Source organism: Panthera onca, chromosome B1, assembly GCF_046562875.1.
Source record: "Panthera onca isolate mPanOnc1 chromosome B1, mPanOnc1 haplotype 2, whole genome shotgun sequence".
In the NCBI taxonomy this organism is placed as follows: domain Eukaryota; kingdom Metazoa; phylum Chordata; class Mammalia; order Carnivora; family Felidae; genus Panthera; species Panthera onca.
The window spans coordinates 153140613-153156782 of record NC_138342.1 but is presented as its reverse complement, the minus strand read 5'-3'; the positions used below and the strand labels follow the sequence as shown (position 1 = coordinate 153156782).

The 16170-nt window shown below is 39.7% G+C and overlaps 1 protein-coding gene across 3 annotated transcripts in view; it reads right to left on the bottom strand.

Moving 5' to 3' along the window:
* Positions 1–16170, bottom strand: part of PINX1 (PIN2 (TERF1) interacting telomerase inhibitor 1) — an 88023-nt gene that overhangs the window by 39810 nt on the left and 32043 nt on the right. The gene's annotated exons all lie outside the window — the stretch shown is intronic.

Sequence of the window (16170 nt, the reverse complement as noted above, 5' to 3'; positions counted from 1 at the left end):
TGAATACATGAATGAAACAGGATTTAAATACCAATGCTTATTCGACTGAACAAGTGTGCATTCCTTCTCTTCCTTCAATGGCGGGAGGCTGGACTTGAGCTGCAGTGGAAGAAGTGGGCAGGCGGAGTGGACAAGGCAAGGGCAGTGAAAGCAGAGGCAACGGTGTGGGGAAACAAAGCTGTGAGAGGACAAAAGATGTCTGGAGCTGACTGACACGGTCCTGGTGATCTTTATTTTAGATCAGTGGGCATTAGCCCTTGGAATACAGAGCCAGGAGGGTTGGTGGAGGTACGCTAGGCTAAAGGGTAGTGCATTCGTTAGACATGGGGGACTACTGGAACTACAAGAAGGAGATTTCATGAAAACAGATAAGAGGATGCCCTGAAAATAAGAAAAACTGCTGTCAGGCAGACCAGTCAGGAGAGTAGTTCAGTGGTAATAACAATCAGAAGTAATAACAGCCATGGTAATATTGGTAAAAATGGAAAAGCAGGATGAATGCCACAGGTATTAAAAATACCAAGTTAACAAGAGTTGGTGATGGTCTGATTGCATATGAAGGTCAAAGGAGAGAACGAAATCAAAGATCATACTCAAGTTCATTATCCAACTTATGTTGGGCAAATACAACACACATTGATGGAAAAGGTAGTCTGCGGTTTTACTTTTTTCTCCACAACTCTGGGTACATTTAATCCACTCGCTGTCATTCTCACATGAAGCCACCCCACAAATGCTTCCATCTAAACTCAGGACCAGAGAAGTTAAGGCTTGGCTCAAAGTCACAAGGGTAGTTACCAACAGATCTAACACTGAAATGGAAATCTCCTGTCTCTCAGTTCATTACTCTTTCCACTTCGACAACATAACTAGTTTCCATTAATCTTTCTCAAGAGTGCAATTATAATTTCTAAGAAAGGCAAACCTGTCAGTAGGTGAGGCCTGTCTCTCCTGGTAGAACACCTTGCATTCTTTCGGTGGGAGAAGAAAATGGGAGCCAGGGGCAAGATGTCTGACCTACGGCCTCCTTCAATGTGTGTTTGCAGAAATGATATAATAGATGCAGCTTGCTGACTACAGAAATCACACCCAAAGACTTCCATGTCAAGGTGTTAACAATGTATTTCTGGAAGCTCGGGGTACTTTCTGCAACCCACTCACACATTGGTATATAATAAATTAGGAATAATATATTTCTATGATATACTTTAGACAACAGAGACACTCAACAAATTACTTGCACTTAACCTACATGAAGAACCAACACTAGAGCTGAGGGAGAGAGGTAAAGACAAATATGCCCCCTCCTTCACTTCAAAGTGGGGGCATCTTCAGTCTTCCTCAGACATACATTCCAAAGGCTGAAGTAGGAGACAGTCATGAGGAGGAGGAGGAGAATGAGGAAGTGGAGGAGACGTCCACATGAGAGACCAGGGATAATGTAAAATTTAGTTGATGTCCAGGCCAATCTTGTTTTAGTGCATCTTATAAGAAAGTAAATCTGAGTAGTGAGTGTTTTGTGTTTTGTTTTAAAGCAGGAATAATGCTAGGCCCGTGATTTGAAAGCAATCCCCACCCTCACCAGGCCCAAGTCTTTTGAGATAAAATAGTTTACATTTGGAATTAATGGATGAGAAAAAGGGTTGCTAAATTTCCATAAAAATATTTCTTTTGAGGTGAAAGGGTTTCATCTTAATGTTTCCAACCTTCTTTCATTTAGTGATGATTTGCTGAATATCCTGTACATTAGGCCCTATCCACTTACAGAATGGGTAACTTCTGTAAAAATGGGACATTTTTCCCTCTAAAATAAAAATGTGCGAGAAGACAAGAGCTTTCATCTCTGGAAAGACTGACCTTGAGAGGTTCTGCTGGTACAACCTAACGTGCAGCTGGAGGGCAGGGTGGATGCTCCACTGACAAGGAGGCCTGAGTATACAGCAATGACCTCCCCACCCCATCCCTTACCAGAACCCAGGCCACATTCTCTAGAAAGCAACAGTGCCTTTCTAGAGAAACTGAACCTCACTAAAAGAAAGCAGTGGTGCCTATGCAAACAGAGCTCTCGATCAGCTGTTCACTGATTGACTCAAATGAGGGCTGGAGAGCAAAGGAACATCTGACTACGGAGAAGGTCTCCAACATGAAAGAAACCACACCCAAAATCCAACAGAAAAAAAGGAGCTCAGAGGAAGAAGAGAAAAACAACCTGTAGCTTTCATAAAATAATGCACTGAGAGATACAGGGGCACTCTGCACCCATGAAACGAGAACAGGATGCTACTTATAAATAAATAAATAAATAAATAAATAAATAAATAAATAAAACGAACAATCAAATGATGAGAAGCAGCTCTTGGAAATTAAAAATATGAAAACAAAACTTAAAATTTAATAGAAAGATTGAAAGAAAAAATATCAAAGAAAATCCAAAAGTGAATTCAGATACAGAAAAATAGGAGACAAAAGATGAAGAAAATCTGAAGAATAATTGAAGATGCGCACCATGTAACTAGTGACTTCCAGAGAAAAAGGAAAGGAAGAAATTATCAAAGAATGAATAAAAGGTATTTCCAGAACTGACAGAAAGACATGAATCTTCACAGTGGAAGGCTTATCAAGTATCTCATGAATAAAAACTCCCAACCAACTCACATTTCCATGAGAATTTAGAAATCCAAGGATAAAAAAATCCTAAAAACTCCTAAAGACAAAACAAATACATGTAGAGGAACACAATAAGAACAGCAGCAATGGAAATCAGAAGAGACTAGAGTAATACCTTCAAAAGTCTGAAAAGAAAGCTTCTCAGAAAGCTGGAGGAAGAGAAGCGAGAAGACAAAGGACAAAAGAGAGAAAAGGAGCAGGGTGGAAGGAAAATTTGGGATGACAGGGCTAGAGCAAACCCAATGGCCAAAGTAAGCAGAATGAAGGCAATCCCTGGGGAAAAAACTGAGCTGAATGATTACCCACTATGTTCGACACTGCAGAAAAGTATTCTATTAAAAGGCTATTCAGGAAATAGAAAAAGTTACATGGATACACCCTTTGTCCCAGAAAATGCAAAATTATAAAAGGACATGTACACTTATAAAAGAAATAATAGTACACTACTTGGCTTAGCAAGGAACAATATTTACATAGTCATAAAAATATAAATACCAAATTTTAAATTAACTAATAATTATGTCAGTACAGTTCTCTTCAGTAACCTACTGAAAGAGAAGTCCAGATGATGTTAAAAAAATTAACGCATCAAGAATGTCACTGTAGGGGCGCCTGGGTGGCTCAGTCGGTTAAGCGGCCGACTTCGGCTCAGGTAATGATCTCGCGGTCCGTGAGTTCGAGACCCATGTCGGGCTCTGTGCTGACCGCTTAGAGCCTGGAGCCTATTTCAGATTCTGTGTCTCCCTCTCTCTGACCCTCCCCCGTTCATGCTCTGTCTCTCTCTGTCTCAAAAATAAATAAACGTTAAAAAAAAAAAAAAAAAAAAAGAATGTCACTGTAACAGACATCTTTAAATATGAAAATAAATACCCTATAATTTTAAAAGACTTTGAGGTTCTGGAGGGAACACTTGGGAGATGGAGCAGCACAGGATGTGAATGCAGAATGCTGCTTTTCATTATAAGCTGTTCAGTGCAGCTTAATTTTTAAAATCAATGTGCAGGTATCACTTTGAAAAATAACAAGGAACAAAATGAATGCTCACTATCACTACGTGCCTGGGACTATTTGAACTGCTTTTCAGATGATCTCATTTAATCTCCAAACTAAGAATCCTTTTAGGTAATACCATTATTACCCCATTTTAAAGGTGAGGAAATTAAAGCACAGAGAGGTTGGGTAATTGGCCTAGGAGCTCACTTGCCAGCAACTGATGAAGCCAGGGTTCAAACTTAGGCAGCGTGGACCACAATCTGGAGATCTTAACTTTGAAGAAAGCCAGGAAACTTTAATTTCATAAATTATTTTGGAGAAAGTGGATTTCCACCTATTGATAAACCTAGACAGGCACAACCAATCAGACTAAGAGACATGAATAAGTAGAAAGCATTTATTTTCTCATATCTAAAATCCCATATTTTTTTTTATCAACAATAAAAAACGCAGCCCAAACAGCAAGAGCAGCAGAAAAGAAAAAGTTAGAAAAAATTACAGTCACACAAACTATAGTTAAAAAATGACTAAGTTTCCTTGATATATGAATTTGTTGGAAAACCATTTATCAACAGCCTGTTTCTCTCTAGCAGAGTCCCTCAAGCCGAGAGCCATGTCATTCCCCTTTGACTGATTAATTAGCCAATCAGGGGACATTTTTCATTGTGAGGCATGATGGTTTATTCCAGCTAATGTTTGGTCTCTAATGGCGACATATTAAAGCCAACTCGGCTATTTTAGCCTTGTGGAGTGACCAAAAGGAAAGGATAGAAGATAAATCAAAAGAGCTCCTTTCAGTTTCCCTTCAGTCCTTAACAAAACCCCCAAGGAGCAAATGGCTGGAGGAAAGATCCTCTACCAATAAAAAGAAAAAACAAAGAAAAGAAAGGCGGAAATGCCTTCAAGCCAAGGGGATCCTTTCCTGTTTCTGAGGAGCAATAATTTATCCTCTGTTGATTAACAGACCACTGATAGAACAGGCACCAAAAAGTCAATATCTAGCTCTTGTTCTTTTTATCAAAAGCTGTGCTCAATAGAAAATCTAGCTCTGCAATGCTTCTTACTCACTTGGAATGATTTCACCTGCACGCTGAGTTAGACGAGGCCACGAGCAACCTCATCTCAGGCATTATTTACACTCAGCTCTCACTCCAGTCAAGCAGCCGCCCATGGTGCTGCAGGCTCTTGCAGTTTCTTAGCATCCTCATGCCTCTGACAGGCACCACAAAGCATGAAGAAGTACAAGTTCAAATATCAGAGGAATACAAGTTCCACAGAAGATTGATGTGAATCTTCATAAATGTAGGAGATAGGAAGCACCTCTTACATATGTGTCATATGCTGCCTAGCCTCTGCACGGTGGTCCTGAGCAGCTGGTCTTTGCCATGCAATTCCACACTTGCACACTTACTTACATACATAAAACTCCCTGGCTTTCTCACCTCCAGCTAAGCCAAAGATTCCAAACCAGCAGTCTGTGTTACATGAGATCACAAACATGTTTCACTTGTCCTGAACAAGATCTACTACCACTACCATCATCAACATCATGGTTATTATTTTATGAATCTTGGAGACTTCCAGACAGGATATCAATTTCCCTGATTCCCTATAATCTTACAGTTAGACTATTCACACATTTACAGTCAGATGCCTAGATCCTATTGACATTTGAGTTTGAGACCCAGGATAAGGTGTTCATGTTATACCTTTTTTTCTATGCCTTGTCCATTCAGACACTCCTGCCCTTTGGGCTGAGATCAATCACCAGTTCTTCTCTGTAGGTTTTTCTGACATCATGGTAAAAGTTAATGGTTCTCTGGTCTGTGTTTCCACAATGTTTAAAACATACTTCAGTAACTGAGTTCAATTCAACAAAACCTTCACTGAGAACCTACTCCATGCCAGGCATGTTTCTAAATGCTAGACAGTACAAAAATTCCTGCCCTCACGGGGGTTCCAATCTACTGAAGAAAGATGGTAAGTAAACAATTTAGTAACATCAGATGGCAGTGACTGCTATGGTGAAAAACACAGCAAAGGAGAAGGTATAAGAGTGTCATAGTTTTTTGTTGTTATTGTTTGTGTTTTCAATTATATATAGGATAATCAAGGAAGACCAACTGAGAGGACATTTGGACAAAAACGCAGAGGAGGCAGGGGCAAGCCACTCCACACAGAGGAGCCACCAAGTACTTAAACTTGAGGTGGAAGCTTTCCTATAGAGAAACAGCAAAGCAGACAGTGTGATGAGGGCAGAGTGGGTACCAAAAACCCAGAAGATGAGGCAGGGCGGTAGTGTATGTGTGTGCCTGTCTGTATAAGAGAGAGGGCCGGGGTGGGGGTGGGGGAGCACAACATATAGGACTTTAGGCAACTGTAAAGATTTGCCTTTTGCACTGAGTGTGACAAGAAAATGTGGGAGGGTTTTAAACACAGTAGTGACATGCTCTCAATTACATTTTCAAAAGATCACTCAAGCTGCTATAGAAAAAATACACTGCAGAAAAGACTCTTTACACTCTCTTATAGAATTTATTACATTATATTCAAGATATTTCGACATCTATCTCCTCTAGCAGAGGACCGTGAATTCCATGAAGGGGACCAAATCCTATCATCTTCGCAGCTTCAGCAATTACAGTAATACTTGGGATACACTAGGTAAATTTTTATAACCGTTGAAGTTTTCCCAGCTTTCCAATTATTAAGTAAGTGCCAACAAACTATGTTTATTATGGAAGAGAAGAAAACAACTGAACATATCCTGTAAGAGGATATCTTTTGTGTCTGGTTTCGAGAGTATTAATACAGGGGTGCCTGGGTGGCTCAGTCGGTTAAGTATCTATCTGACTCTTGATCTCGGCTCAGGTCATGATCTCACGGTTTGTGAGATCAAGCCCTGTGTTGGGCTCTGTGCTGACAGTGTGGAACCTGCTTGTGATTCTCTCCCCCTCTCTCTGCCCCTCCCCCGCGTACACATGTGTGTGTACGTGCTCTCTCCCAAAATATATAAATAAACATTAAAAAAAAAAGGATTAATAGAAGTGAAGAATGTACTCAGGTACAAAGGATCATCTTGATTTAAGTTTAATATCCTTGGTAAACTATTTACTATTTTGTCCTTTCCTATCTCCAGGATGTCATGTTGCTCAGATGAACTTTAGTGAAAGAAAAGGGGAGGGTAATAGTCTCCTGGTGCTTCCTAAATGGACTGTCCCTCAATTCTCTTAGTTGGCATTTAATTCCACTTGCAAGTATCTCCAGAAGTTAAATTTTCTATGACCTCTCTAAATAATTTGTACCGTCCACTTCCTCTTTAAAGAACATTCTTTATATCTAACTTAATCTCTGAAACTCACATTAAAAAATCGTTTTCTCTTTCTTCTGATAATGGAATCACACTAATTTCCGCAATGATGACAGAAATAGTCCTGCTTGATACAGGGGCATAAACTAGATTATCTTAAGAGTCTATCTGTCCTGAGATCCTATTACCTTTCCATAAACAAACAGATTCTAACAGTACTAAACCACTGTAAATCTTTTGCGAATAGGGATAGCATCAAATACATTTTGAAACTTATTAAATTCAGTTCCATCATCTCCATGAATACGTAATAAATGTTGATGATGATAAAGAGCTTTTACCTCAGTTTTCTTTTTCTCATGTTTTTTAAAAGCAATGAATTCTTTACATGATAAACAAATGCTAATACCTCTACCCGAATTGTACAGGACATCACATTACAAGGAAGATCACTGCCTTAGTTATTACTCATCTTAAATATTAATTAAAACAAAATCGATATGCTAAGAAATCCTCTATAATTGCTATAATAGCAAAATGACAACAGAAAAGCCTCCCTGCTGGAGGACTTTAAGGAAGGGCTTATTGGCAATGAGTAAGTTTAGTCAGTACATTTATATTAAATATTGCTCAGCATGTGACTGTGTGCAAATGGATTAAAATTTTCTCATTTCTATATTAGGTTTATTTTTACCACCTTAAATTTGAGTGTATTAACAATTACAATGACAGTGATCTTAGAGGCAGCAACAAAGATACGCTTGGCACTTATTGCATGCAAGAGACTTGCTGAGAACTTTACACGGCTTATTCAATCTTGCTAGATGATTTACTATGCCAATTTTATGAATGGAAAAGCTGAGGCTCAGAGAGGTAAGTAACTTGCTCCAAATCACACAGTCTTCACACTACTCATGGATCAAACACAGGTTTATCAAACTCTGAAGTGCCTGCTCAATGCCATATTCCACTGATTGAGCTTCCCTTTAGAAGAAACCAGAGAAACAGAACAATTCATTTGATGACATCATTTCCTCATTCCACAGGTTAAGACAGATCTACCAGGTTCACCATCAATGTATAATCACAGAACCACAGAATGACAGATCCTAAGAGAACCACTTCAGTTATCTGGGTAACAAATCACTGCAAAACTTAGCAGCTTAAAACAACAATCCTTTCATTACCACATGCTATTTCTGTGGGTCACTAATTCAAGGAAGAGTTTGGCTGGGCAAAGAGTCTGGCTACAGTTCTCTCTAACGATCAAAGGGTGTTGACCAGAACCTCTTTCTCTTCACGTACTTTTTGGGCACCTGCATAATTCTGTGTGCTATGCTCTCCACATGGGCTAGTCTGGGCTTTGGGCTTTCTTACAGCTTGGGGGTTCAGGGCTACTGCACTGCTTATATGAAGGCTGAAACCTTCAAGAGTATTTTAGCCAGCAAGGCTTCTGAAGTCAGGCAGCATCCCCCCTGCTACACTCTATCACTATAAGCAAGTCACAGTCCTGCCCAGATGGAAGGGGAGGGGACTGGGCTCCACTTCTCATCCACTGTCATGATGAGACAGTGGCAAGGGTCAATCTAGAAGAGTATGTGGAATGGGAAATATCACTGAGGAGAATCTCTGGAAAACAGAACCTAGTGGAAGGACATACAATTCAACGCTCTCACTAAATAAGAAAATGGAGTTTACACATTAAAAAACATCCAAGACAGTTAACTTCACCTTGACACTCAACATTTCTAATAACTCCTGTAAGGCTTGAATTGTTAAGACAACTTGCTCAATATTATGCAATTTCTTGCTTAAACACACAAAAGACTTTTTACATTCATCTCCTGGGTAAGAAACAGAAGTAGATAAAGCCAAAATTGTCCCAAGTACAGGAGAATCAAGAAGAGGAATCCAAGTAATGTTTTTCCTTTGTAGTCTAGGACAACATAAAACTTATTTCAAATGTATTTCATGTGTCCTCTTTACTTCAGAATCAGGGAACCTTAGACTTGGAAGTACTCAAAAGCATTTAGTTCAGACTCCCTCATTTCAAGAATTCCTCACACAAACCACAATGTACATCCTACAGCTGATCAGCCCATGTTGCTTCTTTTCTCTAGGTAGATATCTATCAATTTCATCCATCAGTACTAGTTTTTCCTTATGAAGCATAACAAACAAATCTGTTCCTTTTTTAGAGGACCAGTAAAACTATTTAAGTTCAAGTCAGGATTTCTCAGAATTCAGGCAGAATTTCCTAACTGCTCATTTGCTAGTTCTGTGCATAACCTGCTTTCCTGATACTTTGGTCACTAGGGCTCATGTCTGAACACACTCTTAAAATATGGCACGCAGGCCTGAACAGACTAGTTCAAATATGGTCACCAGTGCAGAAAATAAGCAAAAAGCCTGCTTCTTTCAGCATGGAGGCACAATCATTCTGACACAGCACAAGCCTCCATGCAAGATAGCTGCCATACTACATGCTTTGGCTTATGTAAAACTGTGGTCAGGTTGCATGTCCCGGCCTCTAAGTTAATTCTCATCTAACTGCTACCAAATAGGATCTTTCCAGGATTAAATGAGGCTTTACATATCTTCACAAATTTTCATCTATTTAGTTTTGGTTAAATAAAGTGTTTTCCAGCTTAGACAGATTATTTTGGATCTGTTATCAGTAGTCAAAATGGTGACGGGAATTACTGAAGTCATCAACGCCAGCAAAAAAATAAACTTAATATAGACTTAAATGTATTATTTGGCTTGTTTGTGGGCTTGGTTTAAATTTACCTCTAACTAAAAGGTTCTTCATTAGAAGATGGCTTTAGCAAATACTAGTATAGGAAAACTGCCCAGCTTTTGAATGCTAATGCCCAGATCAGGGGTGAGGAGGGGGAGGCAGTGACAGAGGTTACAAGAAGGGGGAAACATTCAAATTTAAGAGTTTGTATTCTGGAAACAATTTATAAAACTCAACTTAATTAATGAATATAGGTAATTAAAAGGAACATTTGGAACTAAGGAGAAATAGCCTTCAAGGACATTTCAAACAAAAATTAAAAAAACAAAAAACAAAAAACAAAAAAAGACTCTTCTTTTCCCAATGATCTTCCCTTAAGAGGTACTGAGGGCAATTTATAGAACTAATGGAATAGTCAAAAATACCTCCGTGAATTCAATTAGCTAAAAGAGAAGGGTCTGCTTGGAAGTGAGTTTTTAGATTTGACAGTCAGAAATGGGAAAGAGAGGGAATTCATGATAACTGACAAGAAAGGGACATAAACCACAAAAGTCATGCTTTGGTTCAAAAGGCAAAAGCCATCAGATTATTCAAGCAAAGTGATCATTAACTGGGGTATCCTGGGAGCATGTAAGAAATAACAAAGTTTCTAATTCAATCAGATTATAGAGGTGAATAAATACACAATTATTTTGTCAAGAGACTATGCCAGAAACACGCTGTTTAGAGAAACAAAGTAGGAATGCTGGTAACACATTCTCAATCCTTGATATGGTTTAGGAGTATTTTCTCTAGTGATAAGGCTGAATCAGGAAACAAGCTGGATAGAGGAAGGAAACTGGAAAGGTGGGGGGAGGGAAAAAATGAGAGAAGCATAAAAAAAAAAAAAAAAAAAAAAGAGGAGTATCAGGAAGTTCAACAAGATAGGAACTAATGGAATTTGTTTTTTAGCGTCTCCAACTCCCACTTGCACACCAAGTGAGAAAAGATACACACACACACACACACACACACACACACACACACACACGTATCTATAACTCCTGGCAGGCACTGGCCAGCACAAGTACATGCTGTAGGTCTCAAGGGGCCCTAGCAATCTCAGTTCAATATATTCGATCATTTCTTTGTCTCCATAGAAAGTGCATACATCTCCAATTTAGATGCACTCCAATCCAGAGTCATTGTCTCCCTATTACAAAGATGATGGGGAAAGGAAGGACTTGGAAATTAGAAATGTACAACCAACCATTCCCATACACAGCAGTTTGCTAAAAGGTTTCTGACTACTCGGTAGTGTGTGAGGATCTTTCACTATTTAAGCAAGTAGTTCTGAATAGCCAGATTCAGATAGGGCAACAGTGCCGCTAGACTGTCTCTGCGGCTTGAGAAAACACTGAGCACTGAGAAAGTCAGAGGGTAGTTCCTAAAGAGACAGGAAGGTTTTAATTTCTTTATAACAATACAACACAGTTAAGCCCATGAAAAACTATTCCAGAGTGAAATGCAATGTCTAAAGGCCAATTTCTGGCAAATGGGATTGATTTTTAAAAACACAAAATGGCATAAGCAAACATTCATTCAATAATCCTTTCTTGAGAAACTACTGGTTGTACCAGTGGATTATGCTTGGCATAGGATTGAAAGTTAACTGATGAATATTTCCTACTCTCAGAGAAGAGACAGTTATTTATTAATTAAAACATTCCAAAAGGAAAAAAAATATTTCAAATATCAACCTTGAAGCTATACAAACCATTTTTAAGATGAGAAACAGGTCCATTTTTAAAAAACAGAAGTGCAGGGAGATTTTAATTTACTGAATTCCTACCATGTGCCAAGCACTGACTCAAGGCCATGCCAGAGGCCCAGAGATGAATACAACACAAATCCTCTCTCTTTATGTAGTTTACTGTCCAGTGTGTGTGATGGATGAAAAACTCCATGTGTAAAAATACAGGAGATTGATTTCTTCATTTGATGTGTCAAGATCAGAGAGAGGATAAAAGGCATAATCGAAATTTCATCAATGTGTCCCAGACATCTTAGGTTTAGCTTAGATTGTTATTTTGATGTGGTTTTTTTTCCTACATATTATATTCAAAATAATTAAAGAATCAGATTCCTGGTCTGGCACAGTTTGCTCCTCTACATAATACAAGGCTCACTGCTACTACTACCCTCACAAAGAAAATGTTCATTTTATATAATTTTTTTTTAACTAGGAAGAGATTTTTTATGCACAGTCCTGGATTTTAAAAATTCCTTTTGGATCAAGGACTCCCAGGAAAATCTGATGAAAGCTCTGGACTTTATATATCCATACCTACATGTACAGAAGCCCACAAACAAATTCTGCATGCAACTTAGAGGAGTTCACCAACCCACTATAACGAGTATACCCAGAGATACTGCCCAAGGACCTCTCCTGCACTGACATGTTGCACAGAACAAACCTGTCATATAATAATGATACCACTTTATATTTATCATCACTTTACAGTTTCATGTACTTCTGACATTACTAAAGTAAAGGACTTCATCAATACATTTGGATTTTAAAGACATCAAACAATCTGATTTCTACAGGGCATTTTCTAAAGTTCCACAAGATAGAAGACATACAATCTAGCAAAAGACATAAAAGCTAGCAAGCATTAAGTGTCCAAGGTAGATCATGGAAACTACGATCAGCCCTTAAAATCTGGGTACTGATCATTACAGATGTAAGTGGACCCAGCATGTAACTGTGAGAGATCAAATGGCTGATACATAGAACATTCAATCTTGAATCAGACAATTGTGTTGACAGCAGCAGTTGCTGAGGTTGGGGAAGGTGCAGGGAAGGGAGTTGACTACAAGTGGAGGTAGTATGAGGGAGATCTTTATGGTGAGGGAATAGTTCTGTAATTAACTGAGACAGTGGTTACAGGATCCACAAATGGGATAAAGTGGCATACACAGAACTACACACACAGACTGTATGAATGTCACTTTCCTGGTTTTCATCTTATGCTATAGTTGTACAAAATGTAATCACTGGGATAACTGGGTGAAGAGTACAAGAAACCCCTCTGAACTATCCTTGCAACTTCCTATGCATCTGTAATTATTTCCAAATAAGAAGCTTTAAAGCAAAAAGCCAAAAAAAATCTGTTATTAATTAAGGATTGCAGATATTTCTTGAATATAAATGTATTCAGATCATTTGATGCATATGAGAAATCAGAAAATGCACAAGTAACACAGCATCTGTGCTCCAGAAACTAAAGCTAGCTCTTTCTTTTTTTTCTTTACAGCACAAGCGGGGAAGGGGCAGAGAGCAAGGGAGAGAGAGAGAATTCCAAGCAGGCTCCTCATTGCCAGCACAGAGCTCGTGGGCTCAAACTCACGAAACTGTGAGATCATGACCTGAGCTGAAACCAAAAGTCGAATGCTTAACCGACTGAGCCACTCAGGTGCCCCTGGCTGGCTCTTTCTTAATTCAGCTCCCACCAGCACAGTAAATTGTTCCCAAAGCTGGCCCAGGCATTTGTAATATGCTTCTGAACCCACCATAGTTCAATTCTGACTGAAGGCAAGGCAGTGAGGTTTTGGAAGTTAAACCATTATTTTCAGCAAAATAATAGCCAACCATTTCCCCACAAAATTATGATGAAGTATTAACTGCTTATGTCTCTAACAAAATCTCAAAGAAAATTTCTGAGGCATAACTGGACTCATTTAAACATAGATTTTTTTTTTTTTTTTTTTTTTTTTTTTTAATGCACAAAAGTTAATTAACATTGTGGCAGAGGGAAAAGGACAAGGACTTTGGAGTCAGAGGGACCTGGATTTAAACCCCATTTGTGCTGTGTTGGACCTTCATAACAAATCCTTCTGAGCCTTGGTTTCCTTACTGCTAAAAAGGTGATAATAATGCCTACTTCACATATGTCTCTCACAGTGTCCAGCAAATACATGCTTCATAAGGTTGTAGTTTCTTTTCTATCACTACAACAGTCAGGGGTTATAGAAATCAGTAAGTCAGGCTTAGTTGTGAGAGAGATGATGTTGCCCAAGCCAGATGTGGTCAATGCCCAAGGTTCTTTAAATCCAGATGCAAAGCCAAGATTATCATCAGTACCTTAACCAGAGCACCCAGGGAGGATTACTACTTCAACATTCAACACTGCCATGGTGTCTAAGATTCTTTAGGTATTTGACCTCCAGCAGCACCTTTACCTTGGCAATGCCAAATATAATTTCAGGCCAATACTGTTAGGGGGTCAAGGGAGTAAAAACAAGTGATCCTACTTCCAACTGCAAACAGGAACCAAAAGAGGTTGTATTTTCAAACAAATCTCATCAAAGGCCTCCTGCCCTTGGCTATAAGGACCGTTGTAACTAACATGGTAAGGTTTCATAGCAACAATTTACTCAGGGAAGGTACAGGTGTGCCTCAATGAGAGCCAACTCCATATATGAAAATCCACACATATCTAAAACTTAAATTTAAAAGTGATTCTGCTTTAGAGAGAAAGGCAAACCAAGAAATAGACTCTTAACTATTGAGAACAAACTGAGGGTTACCAGAGGGGAGGTAGGTGGGGGCACGGGTGAAAGAGGTGATGGAGATTAAGGAGGGCACTTGTGATAGCACCGGGTACTATATGGAAGTGCTGACTCACTACATTGTACACCTGAAACTAATACTACACTGTACTTAATGCTAACTGGAATTTAAATAAAAACGTAAAAGTGACTCTGCTTTACAGAAATACTTCTTAGTTGGCGTCTTAAAATGTGATTGGATTTAAATACATTCCATGTTGTATGCAAATACGTACAGACGTATATTAAATGTCAAATACCACCGGGGCCCAATCTACTCCTTGTACTGCATGCAGCAGAGTGTGACCAGCAGCATCGGCATCACCCGGGAGCTTGTCAGAAATGCAGACTCTTGGGCCCCACCCCACCCTCAAGAACCAGAACCTGCAGTTTAATAAAATTCCCAGACGGTCTGTGTCCAGATTAAGATTTCAGAAGCCCTGTCCTAGGCAACATTCGTAATCCTAAAGTCAGAAGCTCTCCCAGATGTCACATATGACAGGGCTTCTACTAGTGGCTCTCAATCCTTACTCCCAATAATCACCTGTGTCATCTGGGTAGGCTTTATTTGATATTAAAATGATTTTTCTTCTTCTCTTTTTAATACCTATTCCTGGACCCTAACCCCAAATTAGGATTTAATGGCCTGGGGTGGCACCCTGGCATTATCATTTTTTAAAAAGCTCCTTAGGTGACTGAGTGCAAGAGATGCTGGGAACCACTGCTACAGACCAAGTGCTGCGTCCTGATATAAAACTGCCTCAGCGAACAATCAGGATGTTCAATGCATCAACAAGAGGAGGACCGTAAGCTGGAATGAGAGATGAAGACACGCCTGGATATAAATCTTGCACAAAGCACAGGATCCTACAAGGCCGGTCTTCTCCACACCAACTGCACCAAAATAGATTTTCCCTGGGTTAGTACCAGAGAATTGGTTCCGAAGCTCCTCAAACACAGGCTCATGTCAACGTGGTCATGAATGACATCACCGTCAAAAGGCCAAGTAATACCAGACAGTGTTGAAAACCTCAAGGCACCTAACATCAGTAGTCCTCAGGCAGATGTCTGCCAGAGGATTAGAAACCTCTAATTGCCTTTAACAAAAAGCTTTCCTGTGCTTACCACAGAAGTTCTTTTAAAGTTCTACCAAAAGTTTCCTTCCCTGATCTGTTCAACCATAAAATTTCAAACAGAGTGCTACAAAAGACCACGGTTTCAGGCAGCAGGGAGAAAAAGGCGGGCCAAGTAATCCAAGAACGCAAAGATCCAGAAATGCCAGCACAGTAAGAATGCAGGATTGACAGAGCTGGAACAAAAAGGTTATTTTCAGGAGTCCAGGATGGACTATGGGGCCGAGGCAAAGGTGCCAGGTGTGGCCATGGGAGGGTGTGGTTAGGTCAGTGCAGAGGTGATAGAACATCCTTGAGGATACTCAAAATATGGAGCATGATCAAAGGACAGTGATTAAAGAGGAAGACTCAGATAAGACAAATGCAGTCTTTAGTGAACAAGGCAGGGGCCTGCCTGAGCCAATCCAGGTCATACAGTCACCACTGAGGGGCAGAGGGGTGACCAGAAGCAGGGCTGTCTGATGATCCTCTGCTCTTTCCAACAGCCTCTCTGGGAGTGAAACATCCAGTGTGGCCTGATGGCAGAACGCCTTCTCCCTAACGACCCATCTGCCTTTGACATGACTCAGCAGAGACCTATAAACACCGCCCCTCAGTGAGCCAACAGAGCACTGCTTCCTCAGTCCTCACTGCTAAAGGTGTAGGGGGCAGAAAAGCCCTGACAAATGGAATTTAGTCCCAACCTGCAAAGGAAATCACCGAGCAAAAATTTCTAATAACTGCTTATTCTAGAG